At 37.0% G+C, this 14,710-nt stretch overlaps 1 protein-coding gene across 1 annotated transcript in view; it reads left to right on the top strand.

Annotated features, from left to right (window-relative positions):
• LOC113082399 (protoheme IX farnesyltransferase, mitochondrial) overlaps positions 1-14,710 on the top strand; it is a 35,396-nt gene that overhangs the window by 2,589 nt on the left and 18,097 nt on the right. The gene's annotated exons all lie outside the window — the stretch shown is intronic.

Raw genomic sequence — 14,710 nt, 5'->3', positions numbered from 1 at the left:
TAAGATCTGAAATTCATTGTACATTTGGATATTGTGACTGAGTAATCAAAGACGACTGATTAATCACCATGAACTTGGACATTTTGAGATTACTGGCATATGCTATGATACATTTAACATAAATATTTCTATTTTTATAATACAATACTTGTGTGTGTGTATATATATATATATGTGTGTGTGTGTGTGTGTGTGCCTTTAAGTCTTTAACTGAAATTAAAAGGAAAATAAGAAGCTCAAATGTGCTTGTGTGATGTGGGAGAACCAGTGAGGTCTGTTCTAGCACCTCACACACGTTAGAGCTTCTGTGTTTAGGGTAGTTGATGCACAATTTTGTAACAATCGCTCATTAATTTATTGTTTGATTTTAACTGTTGTCAGTCAGACTCTCGGAGATGTCGCTGTCATAACGTGTTGCGTCTTGCTTCAGATTTGACTAATAGACAGGCATTCTGATACTGCAAGCTTTATGCTTTCCAACCTTATCTCCACTTTTTTCCCTTTTATGTTGCAATTATTCTGCTTATTGTACATATAAAATACAAGAAGTTTATATCAGTATTTCCAATTTTCATAATTGTGACCACAGTCTGTTTACATTTTTTGTCTACCATTGTAACATGTTTACAACCACCATTGTCTTTATACAGTGTGCATATACATGAAACATTATGCCATAATGGATCATCATTAAAAATATTGAGTTAACTTTCTCAGTTGGTCACACCAGCACATATTTTTTTTCTGCTACAACAATGAATGCTTCTGAATAGTTTTTTCCATTTTTATAGTTTATATTTATATAGTAACACAAATCCGAAATCTCACTCTTTACCTTCTGCATGGGCAGAACTGGTACTCCATGCATATGTACTCTTTTTGAGATTCAGTTTTCATGATTTCATGATTAACATAGTTGCAAGCCTAATGTGAATGGATCAGTAATTTCTGAAATCAACCTACTGAATTTTATGGAACTGGACTGAGTACTGTGGAGAACTAACTGTACTTACATTATAGCTTTTACCATGGCTTATTATCCATGATTGCAAAAGTAGGCATCTGACATCTTAAAAAATGTGATGACCTGAGTTTGGCTAGATGTGTTGATGCAGACCACACAAATCCAGTTGTAGATGCTTAGAAATGTATTACCCGATAGTTTTGGTACTTAACCTCAACTCTGCACAAGCATTCCAGCCAGAGTAATTGCCTACTTGGCGGTCTGTAGATTTGTCTATTGTTTTGCTTGTGTACAGCTAGATGGATGAAGTCTCATTGCTGCATTGGCTTGACTTCAGTGAGTCCTGCAATGGCCAGCAGAGTTTCATTGTGTTTTACACAAACAGGAGACACAAGCACTCGATATGAGCTCTCACAGTGCACTTTGTCGTTAGATTAGAGAGAAAGAAAAGAAATCTGAGCTTAAGTGAGCCAATTGTAGAGTCCATTCCTCTCCTGCTGTGCATCTAAAAAAATACATTAGGCCAAATTAGCTGTGCCACTCTGATGTTTTTCAGATGAAAGCATTCGCTGAGCTAGAATGAGAAAAAAGCAGAGAGCGAGAGGTGCACATATGCTCTGATTTGCTCAATCCGTAATCAGCTTTCTGCTCCAAGCGAAGCATGTTCTGTGCAGTAAGGCTCTTCGTGACTAAAGAGTATTAGAACAAACTGAAGACTGTTGCATCAACCCATTGTATTCGTAATGCCTGTAGCTCCTTGACCAAAACACAGGTGTGGCCTGTAAAAGTCATGTTCACAGCACTGGGTCGAGCCCCAATGGCTAGGTTTACCTGCCAAGCAATTTTTAACAGAATGATCCTAGACTTGGAGCATTTTACTCTGTAGTGGCATTTCAAACCTTAGGCCAAGATGAAGCAGAAACGAATAAGCAAATATTTACTTTTCAGGTTGGGCGTAAATGCCATCAACCATTCAAATTACTTCATAAGACATCTCATAACTGATTGCTAACCTTTTTTTGTGATGGGCCTAAATCGCATAGGTGTGTTCTGACCACATTTTATCCACTTCTGCCTGATTTAGGCCTATTTGTTCATAAGTATGGTAATGTACTGGAATATTATTACTATTTAAAATAACTGTTAATTTGTAATGTATATTCAGATGTCATTTTTACCTGTGATAAAGCTAATTTTTTAGCAGTCATTCCAGTTTTAAGTGTCACAATGGTGAAAACATTTGTGCTGCTTAATATTTTTGTGGAAACATTTTTATTTTTATTTTTTGTATGTTGAATAAAAAGTTCAAATGAGTAGCATTTATTTGAAATCTACAACAGACTGCATATTTCAATTGATACTAAATGAGTAATTTATAGATGAGTTAAACATGGGGGAATAACTTGGATAGGCATGAAATGTTTAAAGAAATCTTACATCCAAAGAAGCCAAGTCATTTTTGAAGTCCTTGAGATGAAGAAAAGGTTGATTAGCTATAATTGACATCTTTGCACAATTTAAAATCAAGGTTCACCTGGTTTTTAAGTGTGTTTAACAATGAAATGGAGACAAGGTATAAGAGGCAGAGGCAACGGCTGAACAGGGCACGTGTGAAGGCGGACAAATGGGCGCTCTCTAAATTTGTTGTGTTTGATGTGCCGTCTTTGAAGTTCTAACTGAACAGGAACAGTGGGGAAAGAAAGATTACTTAGAACAAGTCCATCAATCACATGTGCTTTTATATGACAAAAAGCTTGTTGAAGCACAGGTATCAGATGTTAGTTTTAAGTGGAACTTGGATATTTCTAATGCATTACTCCGATATGTACTGTCTATATGGCCTTGCGACTTCCGCAAGTGTTTCTGAAAGTTCAGTCCGAGACTTTCTGTGGCTTCATAGGACTTTTAATCCATTGACCGTGGTGCCGGCTTTCTTGTGGGAAATGGTCTGCATTTGCATGGACTCTTCACTTCACATGTATGTATGGAAACGTACAGTATTGAAAGAGTCGGTGTCTAGCCTTGGTTTTTGCGTGGTGGATGTTTACACATTTAACTGCAGCCTTAGTAGTGCGTCATAGTTAACAGCAGGGGTGTGTGGTATGACCAAAATCATATATCACGCTATGAGTGTTATGACTTTAACTGTGCATATATATATATATATATATATGTATGTATATATTAGGGCCGGGACTTTAACGCGTTAATTGAGATTAATTAATTACACAAAAAATAACGCATTAATTAAGATTAATTAGTTACAGAAAAAAATTTGCCGCATTTTTTATAACTTATTTTTGCACCGCGGAACGTTTCCCACTGGATGAGTTTCGGCGGACCGATTATACTGAAGCACCAACTAGCGTTCGCATATCACCGCAGCACATGATCGAACCTCAAGTATCACCTCAACGCAAAACATATAGCAGCTAGCGTGGACTTTACACTTTATGTTGAACTATGTATTATTTTGTTGGTGCAACTTGCAGTTTATGTTGAACTCTTTATTGTTTTGGCCAAGGTTATTGAGAGTTGGACTTAGTATGTTATGGCCTCTGAAGCAACAGAGAGATGTTTTCTAATAGTCAGGGTTTCCAATGTTCTGAATGTAATTGACAGTATAGTGTATTACTTAAAAAAACACTTTACAGAAGGTTCCAGCACCTATAAGCTACCTGAATTTCTGAAATGTACTATTTCTAAATTGTTTCTAAATATGCTATTGCTACACTTAATGGCAAAAATTGCACTGGTCTGCTAGACTTGGTTGAACAAAAATAAACAATTTTGTTGCTTAAGCTTATGTATTCAGTCATTATTAAATGGTATACTATAAATCCATGTGAAAAAAATTACTTCGCACTGTTCTCAGATCAAATATTTATATGCAATTAAAATGCGATTAATTTCGATTAATTAATTACAAAGCCTCTAATTAATTTGATTATTTTTTTTAATCGAGTCCCGGCCCTAATAAATATATATATATATATATATATATATATATATATATATATATATGTATGTATAATATATATATCAACTTTTTCACGGTTCGGTTTGTTTCACGGTTTTATAGTCACGGTTTTCGGTACAATTCGGTATGTGCTATGTTTATAGAAAAACTATATTTTCTAATAAAAAAGTATATACTATCCAACTACAAGCAACAGCACAGATAAATACAGTAAAGATATAGAAGTTATAAAAGCTTTTTAATCAAGAGCAGTGAGTGATATCTTTGTTGTGTCTGTTCGATTAACATAAAGACTGTCACTTTAAGAGAATGCACTGATACAGTTTTTTTTTTATAAATGAAAAGTCCAGTATTGCTGTCGAAAAAGATGAGTCTTTAGATGTTTCTTGAAAATGAGCAAAGATTCAGCTGTACCAATTGAGATTGGGAGGTCATTCCACCAGCTGTATACCTCCCAAATTGGTATTTTTACATAATTTTTGTCTGAATTTGTCCATTTAAACAATACTCAGAGAGAGCTTAATATTTGCGCATGTTCTGAGGCGCGGGTTTGCGCGCTTCGGATGAGCGAATGCACAATTCTTTTCACTGCGCGCGCGAGCTTGCGTCCTCTAGCTTTTAAATGTTTGAACTGAGCTTAAATTAGTTTAGTTTAAATACATATTAATGTGTGCTGTTCAGGTCATACCACCCGGGATGATGATGGAATATATGACTGCTCATATTCTAGCATAAGTCATTCATATTGATCAAGAGTGAATGGTTTGTCCTGGGGTTTTTTTTCTCATCGCTGTTGTAATGTGTGGGATGAACCCTGTTTGTTTTACTTAAATCATATTACAGATTAATTTAAGTTGAACCGCGGTCCCAGTGCGCGTCGAACCTTGTGTGGTGAACCGAACGGTTCTGGGATTTTTTTCAGCGAACCATGCCACCCCTAGTAGTCATTCATGGTAATGTCATAGTTTTGGATTATCAGGTGAATTAAGTACTTAATTTCATTAAATTTATTGGAAATTGGACATAAAGTTAGGTTTTAAGTTTTTATCGTGTCTCTTGCATCGTGTCTCTTGGGTCCAATAGGTCGATGGTTTAGCAACAGTTTCACCAACTGATGCATTTATACAACCATACTGCCCAAAAATCATATGCAAAATACATTGATGGGTTTTAATAATAATAAAAAAAAGCTAAAATGTCACTTTGGAGTTGCTTTGCAATAAAGCTTCTTCCTCTAGAAATTGTAATGCAGAGTTTATTATTGTATTTGTAAGTGTTGGTTAAATTTCTCTGGGCTCCTGATGGTAGATTTGTTTACGCTGTGCAAATACAGTCCAACAGAATAACTGACATATTGTATACATTCTGTCTCTTTGTTCCTGTAGCATCAAGCACTTTTTGAAGTCTTAGAGCTGTGTATGCATGCAGAAACTGTGACGTGATTGCCATCGAATCTGCTTGTGGCTTGTACGAAGACAAATTTCTGGTGCTTATAGACCCTACTGACACAGTTTTGTATTACACACGGCTAATGAAAGCCATTCTGATTGCATTGCATTTAATTTGGGGTTCCATCTGTGTGATGTGAAGACCAGCTTTGTTTTTGTTGTTTCACAGTAAAAGCCAGCAGCTGATAGAACGCTGCCACAAATCACAAGCCATGTGATCATTGTAGTAGTAACTCTCTGATCTCATTCTTCCTGACTCATCTTGTGTAATGTGACAGGTCTTGGGCACACCCATACCTGACGGTAACTGATCCCTGCTGTTAACTCATTCCTTTGGGGTTTTATAACTCCAGAGAGGAAAATAAAAGAAGAATGACGTCCTTAGATGTGGTGCCAGTTTTTCTCCCTATTATAAAGCATCCCTGCCACCCCCTTGCGGTTTTCCATGATCAAAGATGATCCTTTTCAAACTTGTAGAGTCCACTAAACATATGACAAACAAATCAAAGTTAAGGTGGATCCCTTTATGCTTTGCTGTCTGCGGCTTGAACATCAAACACCAAGCAGGTATCTCAGGAGCCAGTTGAGTACTTCTCTGTTTGTGTTTACTTGTGACTGGGGTGAGATTTACTTTGAGACCAGAATGACAGGCCAGGGAATCAGCGGATGTAGCTTTTAGCCTTTGGTTCCTTTGAGTATTTCCTGAAGTCACATTGCAATTTTGTGGTTTCTTATTTCAGTGTAACCTTGTTTGGAAACTGTCAGGAATGCTGTAAAAACCCAGAATCCCCTAGCAATGGCCAGCCAAAGATGATACTGCATTCTGCCAAGGGACACAATGTTCTGTTGTAGGGCTGTAGCTATCGAATATTTTAGTAATCGAGTATTCTACCAATCCATCATGCTGGTAAATGCATGGATCATCACCAACTTGCTCATGGATCATTGGAAGAAATCACTCTTTCAGGACGTTTTGATACCATAATAATGAGAGCGCCCACTCCTTTGGTTGAAAAGCTGCCCCATACATAGATGGTCTCGGCATGCTTCACTGTTGGCACAACCTAGGACTCATGGTAGTGTTCACCTTTTCTTCTGCGAACAATTGATTTTTTTGATGTCAGAAGGGAGCTTCATGAGAGAAAATAACTTTGCAACAGTCTTCTGCTGTCCAGTCCTTGTACTTCCTGCAGAATTATAGTCTGCCCCTGGAGAGAAGTGGCTTCTTTGCTGCCCTTATTAACACCAGGCGGTTGTCTTGGCCTCAATGTGCTCTGCACTGCTGGTGACACAATTCCATAGCTGACTTCTCAGGAGGAGATGTTCCTGGCGCTTGCTGGACACTCTGGGATGTCCTCTCTCCCTAGAGTTATTGATAATCCAGTAAATGGTTCCTTCATGTGCAATATTCTTTGTAGCAATTTCATTGTTCATGTGGCCATTTTCATTCAAAGGGATGATGGCTGCACGTGTTAATTTGGATCTAACCATTGCTAAAAAGAATGCAATGATTGGAAGTGCTTCTTCCTTCATTTTATAACAATCAGTCTGCTCTTATAATCTAATTAGTATTATAGTGATTTTACCTGACTAGTACTCACTTTCACATGTGCTGCTGATATGAATAGTCAATTAATATTAGCTGGTCATTTTGTGTCAGGATCAAAAAATAGTGAAATTTCCTTTTTTGTGTGTGTGTGTTTTTTTTTTTTTTTTTTTTTTTTTTGGCCAATTAAGCTTTAAGAAAATATTTAAAATGCATCTGATCACTCTACACAATCTAGAAACAATGTGAAAGAACACAACAGCTTAAGCAGCATATATATGTATCTCCTTAAAAAGTGGGCCGTGGCTTGATGACCATGGGAAAATGTGGGTCCCATGGCCAAACCAGTTGAGAACAACTGCTCTATAATGTCTTAATCTGCTGTTGTAATTCTGTAGCTTTGAGGTCAGCTTAAGTAGAGTTTCATGGTTGTTCTGTTGATTGCAATAAAAACTTTACACTGAATTCATCTTAATTGGATAATTGGATCCAAAGAGGCTTTTCCCCCAAACTGAAGGTTAGAAATCAGCTGTCGGGTGAAGGGACCACAGCAAAGAAAACACTACTTGTGCAGAATCTTGCCATCAAGGACATTTTTCCCACTGCTTTTTTTTTTCTTGAGAAGTGTCAAGTCAGTGTTGTTTTTGTAAATCCTGTCCTGGTATTTCAGTGGTGGTTTTGGTTCATATCTCCTGTTGGGATAGACTTGTGTGAGTGTGCGGTGGTTTGTCAGAAGATGGCATGCGTCTGACAAGCTGAAGCAAAGCACACCTAGTTCCTTGACCCCTTCTCTATGCCTCACCTCACTTTCTGTGCCTGCCTTTTTTAGGGATGTGTTTGTCAAATAGTGGGTGGGTTGTCTGAACGACTAGTCAACTAGACAGGCTTAAGAAACCTTGCATAATTGCATAGATTTAGTTTGGACAATAGCAGAAAGAGTATTAATAATCTCGTCTCTTGAACAAGTTTAAGGTCTGAGCAGAATGGAACCTGAGTGTAATTATACTGCATTATTTAATCTTTTTAATAGCCCTATCCCAGCACAGTAGCTTAAATGTAGTTTTTGAACATTTTTTGTAATGACGTTAATCGTCTCAAACATTTAAATGTATTCATAGTTAAATCTGAGCTTTCCATGTTGAAATGATCTTGGAAATTCCCTGCTGATATATAATGGCCTAAACCTTCAGGAGGTTCTGCACCTTCTACTTCATATGAGGAGCTCTCGAGAGATATTCAGATGCAGATTTAAAAGCATGACTTTGTGAAGCGGCGTATCAAATCACCCCTTTGAAGTAATTTATAGCTCTGTAAAACATTAATTCATCCCGTGTTCTTCGTTTGATCAGGGTTGTACAAGTGCTCCAACATCTCTGTCTCTGCTTCATGTAATAATGTTAATAGTAATAGTTCTCACACGATCGCTGATTTGATTAAAAAGAGGATTTACGTTGGCTTGTCATTGTGTTTTTGTACCAATTCTGACTGATTTGCTGTTCTCTAATGAGGCCTGCTATGAAATTTTGATGCTTAATCTATAAAGAAAACGTCCTGGTTCAGAGACGACCTTAACAAGAACAGCACCCATCACAAGGCAGCCAAGTAATCACATCTCCATATCTGACAGCACAGAATGTTTTTTTTGTTTTGTTTTTTTACATATGTTTTCCTGTAGATACGAGAACTGAAGGCCTGCACTATCCCACAATGCTTCTTGTTCTGACTGCAGGCATCTCACCTTTAATCATGTGTGACATAGACAGAAGAGTGATTGTAGTTTCTATGCATTTTTTAAATCCATATTTGAATGCATAGGGTGGCTGCTTCAGAAGCAATGTAGTGTAACCGATTCAGAACAAGAGAGAAAATTGGAGGGAAATATTGGAACATAAAACTTGATATCTGGAAGGAATGAATATCTTTGTGTTTTGATGACTGTCATTAAAATCTAACATTGATGTAGTCTACAAATTGATTTGTGTATTGTATTTACCCTTACAGAAACCGATCTTCTATATCTGAATGAATTTTGGTTGCCAGTGAACACTTGCTTAGTAACTCCTTTTAATAGATGAAGTGTGTGACCATGAACGCTTGGTTTATATATTTGTAATATATAAATGTTTGTAATTATATTATCTTTATCCACTACAATTCACTATTTTTTATATCTATCTCATGTTAACTGGCAGCATCTTTCAAATCTTAATTTGGGCCAAAAAGTTTTGAATCGTAAATTCTCCCTCTCTGGACATCTGTTTAAGCTCTGGCATTCTCAATCTGTATCTCAGGACCTGTGTTACCATCGTTCTTCACATCAGGGGTCCCGCGCTGCCATGTAGAACCTCTGGAGGAGCTATAAGTTGAAACCAGATGCCCCTTAAGACATCACACCTGCCTGTCTCGTTTTGAAGCACCCCGTCCTGAAGTTTTATCTGTTGTCCCATGAGATACAGTGACAGATGATACATTTTCAAACGGGTTGCAAATTCCTCCAGCATGACGGCATTGTGGTCTGTAGTTTTACTGCCGTTGCATCCTCACAGCAAGACCGGCTGGCATAAGAGCAGCACTTTAAAGACATCCCCTTCTTCCTTTTTAGCTTTGTCTTTGACATTTTAGTGTATGCTAAGACTGCCAAATGTTAATGACTGCTCTGGTAAGATTGCCCAGAAAGTGCCCATGGTGTTCGTTTAGGGGTTCATACTGTACTGGATCAGTTATTTATGAATCTTTTATTCCTGTCGGTAATCACATTGGTTCCACTGTACAATGTGACCGGCTCCTTGAAAGTGCATTCTTGCCATCATGGCGAATGACTGCTCGAAGCGAGACCACCTTTTTCGGAGGTGAAAACGTGTCTAAGGATTGGATTAACACCAAGGTGATCCCCCTATTTAATAGATGCTTAAATTGAGAGCCTGTTTAACACTTCTTCCTTAACAATAGGGATGAGTCACCTCCGCTTTCATTTCTGCCGTAAGCTTTGAATCCATTGGGGAGTGTGGCATGAAAAGACAGACTCTTAATCAGTGGGCAATCTCTGATCAGATGGCACAGTGGCACACAGGCTGTTCAATGGCCTATTTCACGGGGTTCAGGATAAGAATTAATATTTAAATAGAGGCAGGCGTTTAATAGTTAATTTTCCCTGGTCTCTGCAATCTGCATGGTGTTAGTCCATGTCAAACTGTACAATATGGGGTATTACGCTTCAGGCTCCATATAGACTCAAGTGCTGAAGCTGATGCATTGTTTTAATAAATGTCAGCCACAAAACATGTTATTTGCACAGAAAATTGTATTTTGTAATTTGTTCACCAGTTGGGTTGGGTTTCATTTTCTTTTGCATATTAAAAATAGAGAAGCGTATTAGGAATATTTCTTTTTTTTTTTTCGGCATTAGCAGCAACCAGGCTGTTTACGGCATTGGTCTACTGCAATTTGATGAAGTCTGAAGGTTGCACATAATTTTTGACCTTGCACTTCTTTCCTTCTGGGAAGAAACACTCATTACTAAGCTTATCCCCAAAAAGTTGCCACTTATTTTCATGATATTGACATTATTGGAATTCAAGTAATATTAAATTTAGATGTTAATATATAGCTTATAAATATTCATGTAATTTAAAATGTATAATATTTATTGTTTTCAAATTTGTATTATTTTTTATTTATATAAATATTATATGAATGCATAGCTTTAAATATATAATAGATTTGATTAAAGTTGAACCACTGTTTGTTTTAAATGCTAATTGAATTTGGGCATCACAACATTTGTATTTTCACAGATATAATGGTGCTTATGTGTCGTGCATAACTAGACATTATTTGTGAAGCCCTAAATAACTTATGATAATCATCCAAACCCCTTTTGCTTTTCAGAAATGACTTTTTTTTCTCCCCAAGAAGCCAAGAATAATGTGTACTGCATCGTTTATTGTGGATTGAGGAAAGTGTTTCATGGGTTAGGGGTTGCAGATGCCAAATGAATGCCATGTCACGGCGATACGATTTCTATGAGGTCTTCAGAATCACAGTTTTTCTTTTGGAGGGGGTAATCTGCTCTACCAGTGTCAGTTGGTGGTCAGGCCAAAAAAAAAAAAAATCCTTTTTATTTATTTTTTTTTTATTTTTTTTTTGTGGCTTGTATTGTGCAATAACTGTTGCCTTTCACCTTCAGGCATGCTACATTTATACAGCGTTAGTCCTGCATTCTGATGAAGTGCTAGTCATAGTGGGTTTTGTTGTCTTGAGCAATGGACAATTTGTGATCTTTTGGTCAGCCTTGGGCTACCTTATATTTATTCAGACTTTCAAGCATTTGTGGGTTCATTGGTTCTCTTGTGGTTTGTCTTTTCTCAGGTCCTTGTGTTTGTGGTTTAGGTATTTTTCCCATGTGAGACTTGTTTGCATGTCTGTGAAGCTTCATTGACTTTGCATGTCACCAGCCACACAGGTAGAGTCAAAACCAGACGGATCTTGACAAAGGAAAGACAACAAACCTTCCCCAGGGGATTCACTTCTTGAGGTGGAGCCATACATCGTCGGCACGTTTGATCAAAGGGGATTCACACAGCGTTGGCACCCTCGCACGCGAGATGTCTCACCCAGCTCTCATCACTTCATCATCTTTTTATTTATTACAGTGATCTCTGAAGAGTACACATCAACACAACAGAAGAGCTTGGCAGGCGGTTTATGTTCATGTTAGCAGAGGTTACAGGTCTAGACATGGCGCTGCTATTGCACAGTCTTTGTTGACCAATTAATCAGCATTCAGTGGATTTCAGTAAATCAGGGGAAACTCCAACGTAAGGCAATTCTCTGTTGACTAGGAATACCACAAATGCGGAGGCAGATCTGGTTCCTTGGGCAATTCTGTCCATTAGCAACTTGTACTTCATAATAAGGAGAGAGGTTTGATCATCCTTGATCAACCAGAATGTTGCGTGATGCACTTTTGAGGTTAATGTTCATGAATGCTGTATGTCGTAATTACATTTTAAGGCTTGAATAAACTACATAACTTTTTAACAGATTTTTAAAACTGAAGGCATCATACATTTGCTGACTTTGTAAATGGCTATAGAGGAAAAGCTTTGTATCATACATTAAACGACTGAGGATCACACACTATTATATTTTGAAGTTGTTCTGAATACAGCAAACTAAAAGAAAATGTATATGCTCTTGATGGAATTACATTCTGATACTTAAATAAATGTCAGACTCAAGATATGTTGACTCAGTCTGCCCAAAATCTGCAGACTGGCTCTGACTATCGGCAAGTTGTTGACTTTGGGTTTTTTTTTGGTTTAAAGATTGCATCAAGTAAGAAAATCATACTGCCGTCAAACCCCTCTGAAACCAAAGTCTTTGTTTGCTGGTTTACAGGTTTTGGATGTTGAAAACCATTGAAAACATGGAAGAAGAGCAGGTATTAGACATGACCAAATTATCTGCTGCTATTTTTGGGATTTCCATTTGGTGCCAATGTTTTTGCTTAGAACAAAATGATTTAAAAAATAGGTGTTTCATTTGTAGCCCATATGCTGGTCCGAGCACCTAAACAACACCCTAATTTAATGTAATAGTGCGTAGCAGAAAAATAGGAGGATATTTGAAATTAAGGGTAGTGACTTCTATCATTTTAGGAATAATGTGTTATCTTAGCAGCAATTTTTCTTGTTTACCTCACAGGAGCATTTATATGATTTGAGTACACTAGAGTTCTTGGTGTGAGAGGTTTATCAATTAAGAAATCTCTGCCTGTTTTTAAAAGAGTTATCCAGTGTTAGCAGGTTAAAACTAGATGTTTACTAAGTCTACCTTTCTTTGCTTCAAATTGAAGGTAGCAGCTAACAGCAATAGGAACACTTTGAGTATTGAGATGCATAACTATTTAACAAAAGCAGCCCTGTCAGCACCATACTCACAAGCTTGTGTTGAATGCTAATTTTTACTTGCAATATTTGGTTGCGTGCAGAGCACTGCCAATGCCAGAGTGAAGACTGCACCTCGCTTTGTTGGCAAAACCTGGGATTTATGCGATCAGAACAACTTGGATTTTTTTTCTTCTACTTTAATAGGAACACATTTCGTCATAGAAGTTATTAAACAGCTATACAATTGACCTGCCATACTTAAACTGAACTTGTGCAATATTTGTCTTGATTTATAATAACTTGTCCAAATGTCACCGTGGCATTAGTGTGCATTGCAGAATTTGATTTGTTTGGTCTGGAAACCTTATTGGAAAAAAAAAAAAATACCTTTAAGAGTATTGCATTTGTTCTTTGTTAATGACTTTTTATTGCACTTAATGTGTAGCCAAGTCTTCTCTATCAGCATTTTAAAGAGCTGTTTCGTGATGAGCTATTTCAGATTAGTCTCTTCTTGAATTCCAAGATGACAGACAACGTACAGTTAGTCATAATTACACACTTTGTCACAGTTACTGGATTGTTGTTTGGCACATTTTTTTTTTTTTTTTACAAAAGCAAGCTTTTTAACTAACAGTAGCTCTAAACATAAAGGAGTGGCCAAACCAGTGAATTATCCTGCTTCAAACACCACTTGAATCATTTTAAAGGTTATGTGTCCATTTAACCCATTTTAAGAGTTTGCAAATGCACATTCTTAGGCTTTTAGGGCCCTAAGAAATCTGTTTTATTTTTTCCCAAATTCAGTTTTTTCAGTTAAAAATTTTCTCCACACCTTTTTCATGGTTAAATTAAATTGTATTAATCAAAAAGCATGTCTAATTAATTTAACGTATACATTTTCACATCAATTCATTACAAGTGTAACAAAAATTAAGTTTAGGGCCCTATGAATCGCTTTTTTTCCTTCACCAGCATGTCTAATTATTTAAATGCATAAAAAACAACTTAATTTATTCATGAACTAAAAGCATACTTTCCTGGAGTTTTGAGAGTGAAACTGATATTTTTTTGACGATGACATCATCAGCCCATATCTCGCCCATAGTCAGACATCGCTACATCACACAACAGCAACCAAAACATGAACAAAGACTGAACAATTGTCTTTTTATTAGCTAATGTTAACACAGCTTAATAAACGTATTGTTCAATGTTTGTTTGCATACCGCGCGCAAGGTTTATGAGCATAGACCAAGTCTCCGTTTTTAGTGTATCTCTGTGGCAGAATTACAATGCCACATATTGGTCTGGCATTTATACGATATCATTTTGTGGTTTCGTGTGGACGCAGCTATTTCTTAAGATGAGTAAAAAGATCAGATAGAGAAAGCTCTGGCTTTGTGTGGACGTAGACTAAAGTCTGCAGGTCTTCGGCCCCCCAGAATTGATTTTGACACCCCTGTTCTATGTGGACTGTGTATGTTACTCAATTGTTTTCTTATCTAGAAATCTGAAAGGAAATCCCCTCTAGAAGATTCTTTCATCTCCTGCTTCTTTTTTCAGCTCTTAGTTAACTTCAGCATGTGCTAATTCCTTCCTGTGATCTTTGCAGATGTGACTTCACGAAGCTTCTTTAGGATTAAAGCTTGAAAGTGAGCAGGATCGACTTCATCTCACTGTGTTTGGTAGGGTTTTTTCCAGCTACATTTAAAATGCAGATGTATATGCCCTCTTTGTATGATCAATTGCCTGTTGCATTTTTCAGTTTCCTGTATTTTTCATTTGAAGTTAAGACCGTGTTCTTGTATTTATCATCTTTTTTGCCTCTTTTCACAGATGGCACCTATGAACTTTATCTTTTACCATATTTTCCTTTTCATA

This window comes from Carassius auratus, unplaced genomic scaffold (genome assembly GCF_003368295.1).
Source record: "Carassius auratus strain Wakin unplaced genomic scaffold, ASM336829v1 scaf_tig00036024, whole genome shotgun sequence".
NCBI classification, from domain to species: Eukaryota; Metazoa; Chordata; class Actinopteri; order Cypriniformes; family Cyprinidae; genus Carassius; species Carassius auratus.
The sequence above is the reverse complement of the archived record's forward strand: the minus strand, read 5'-3'. Positions and strand labels throughout refer to the sequence as shown.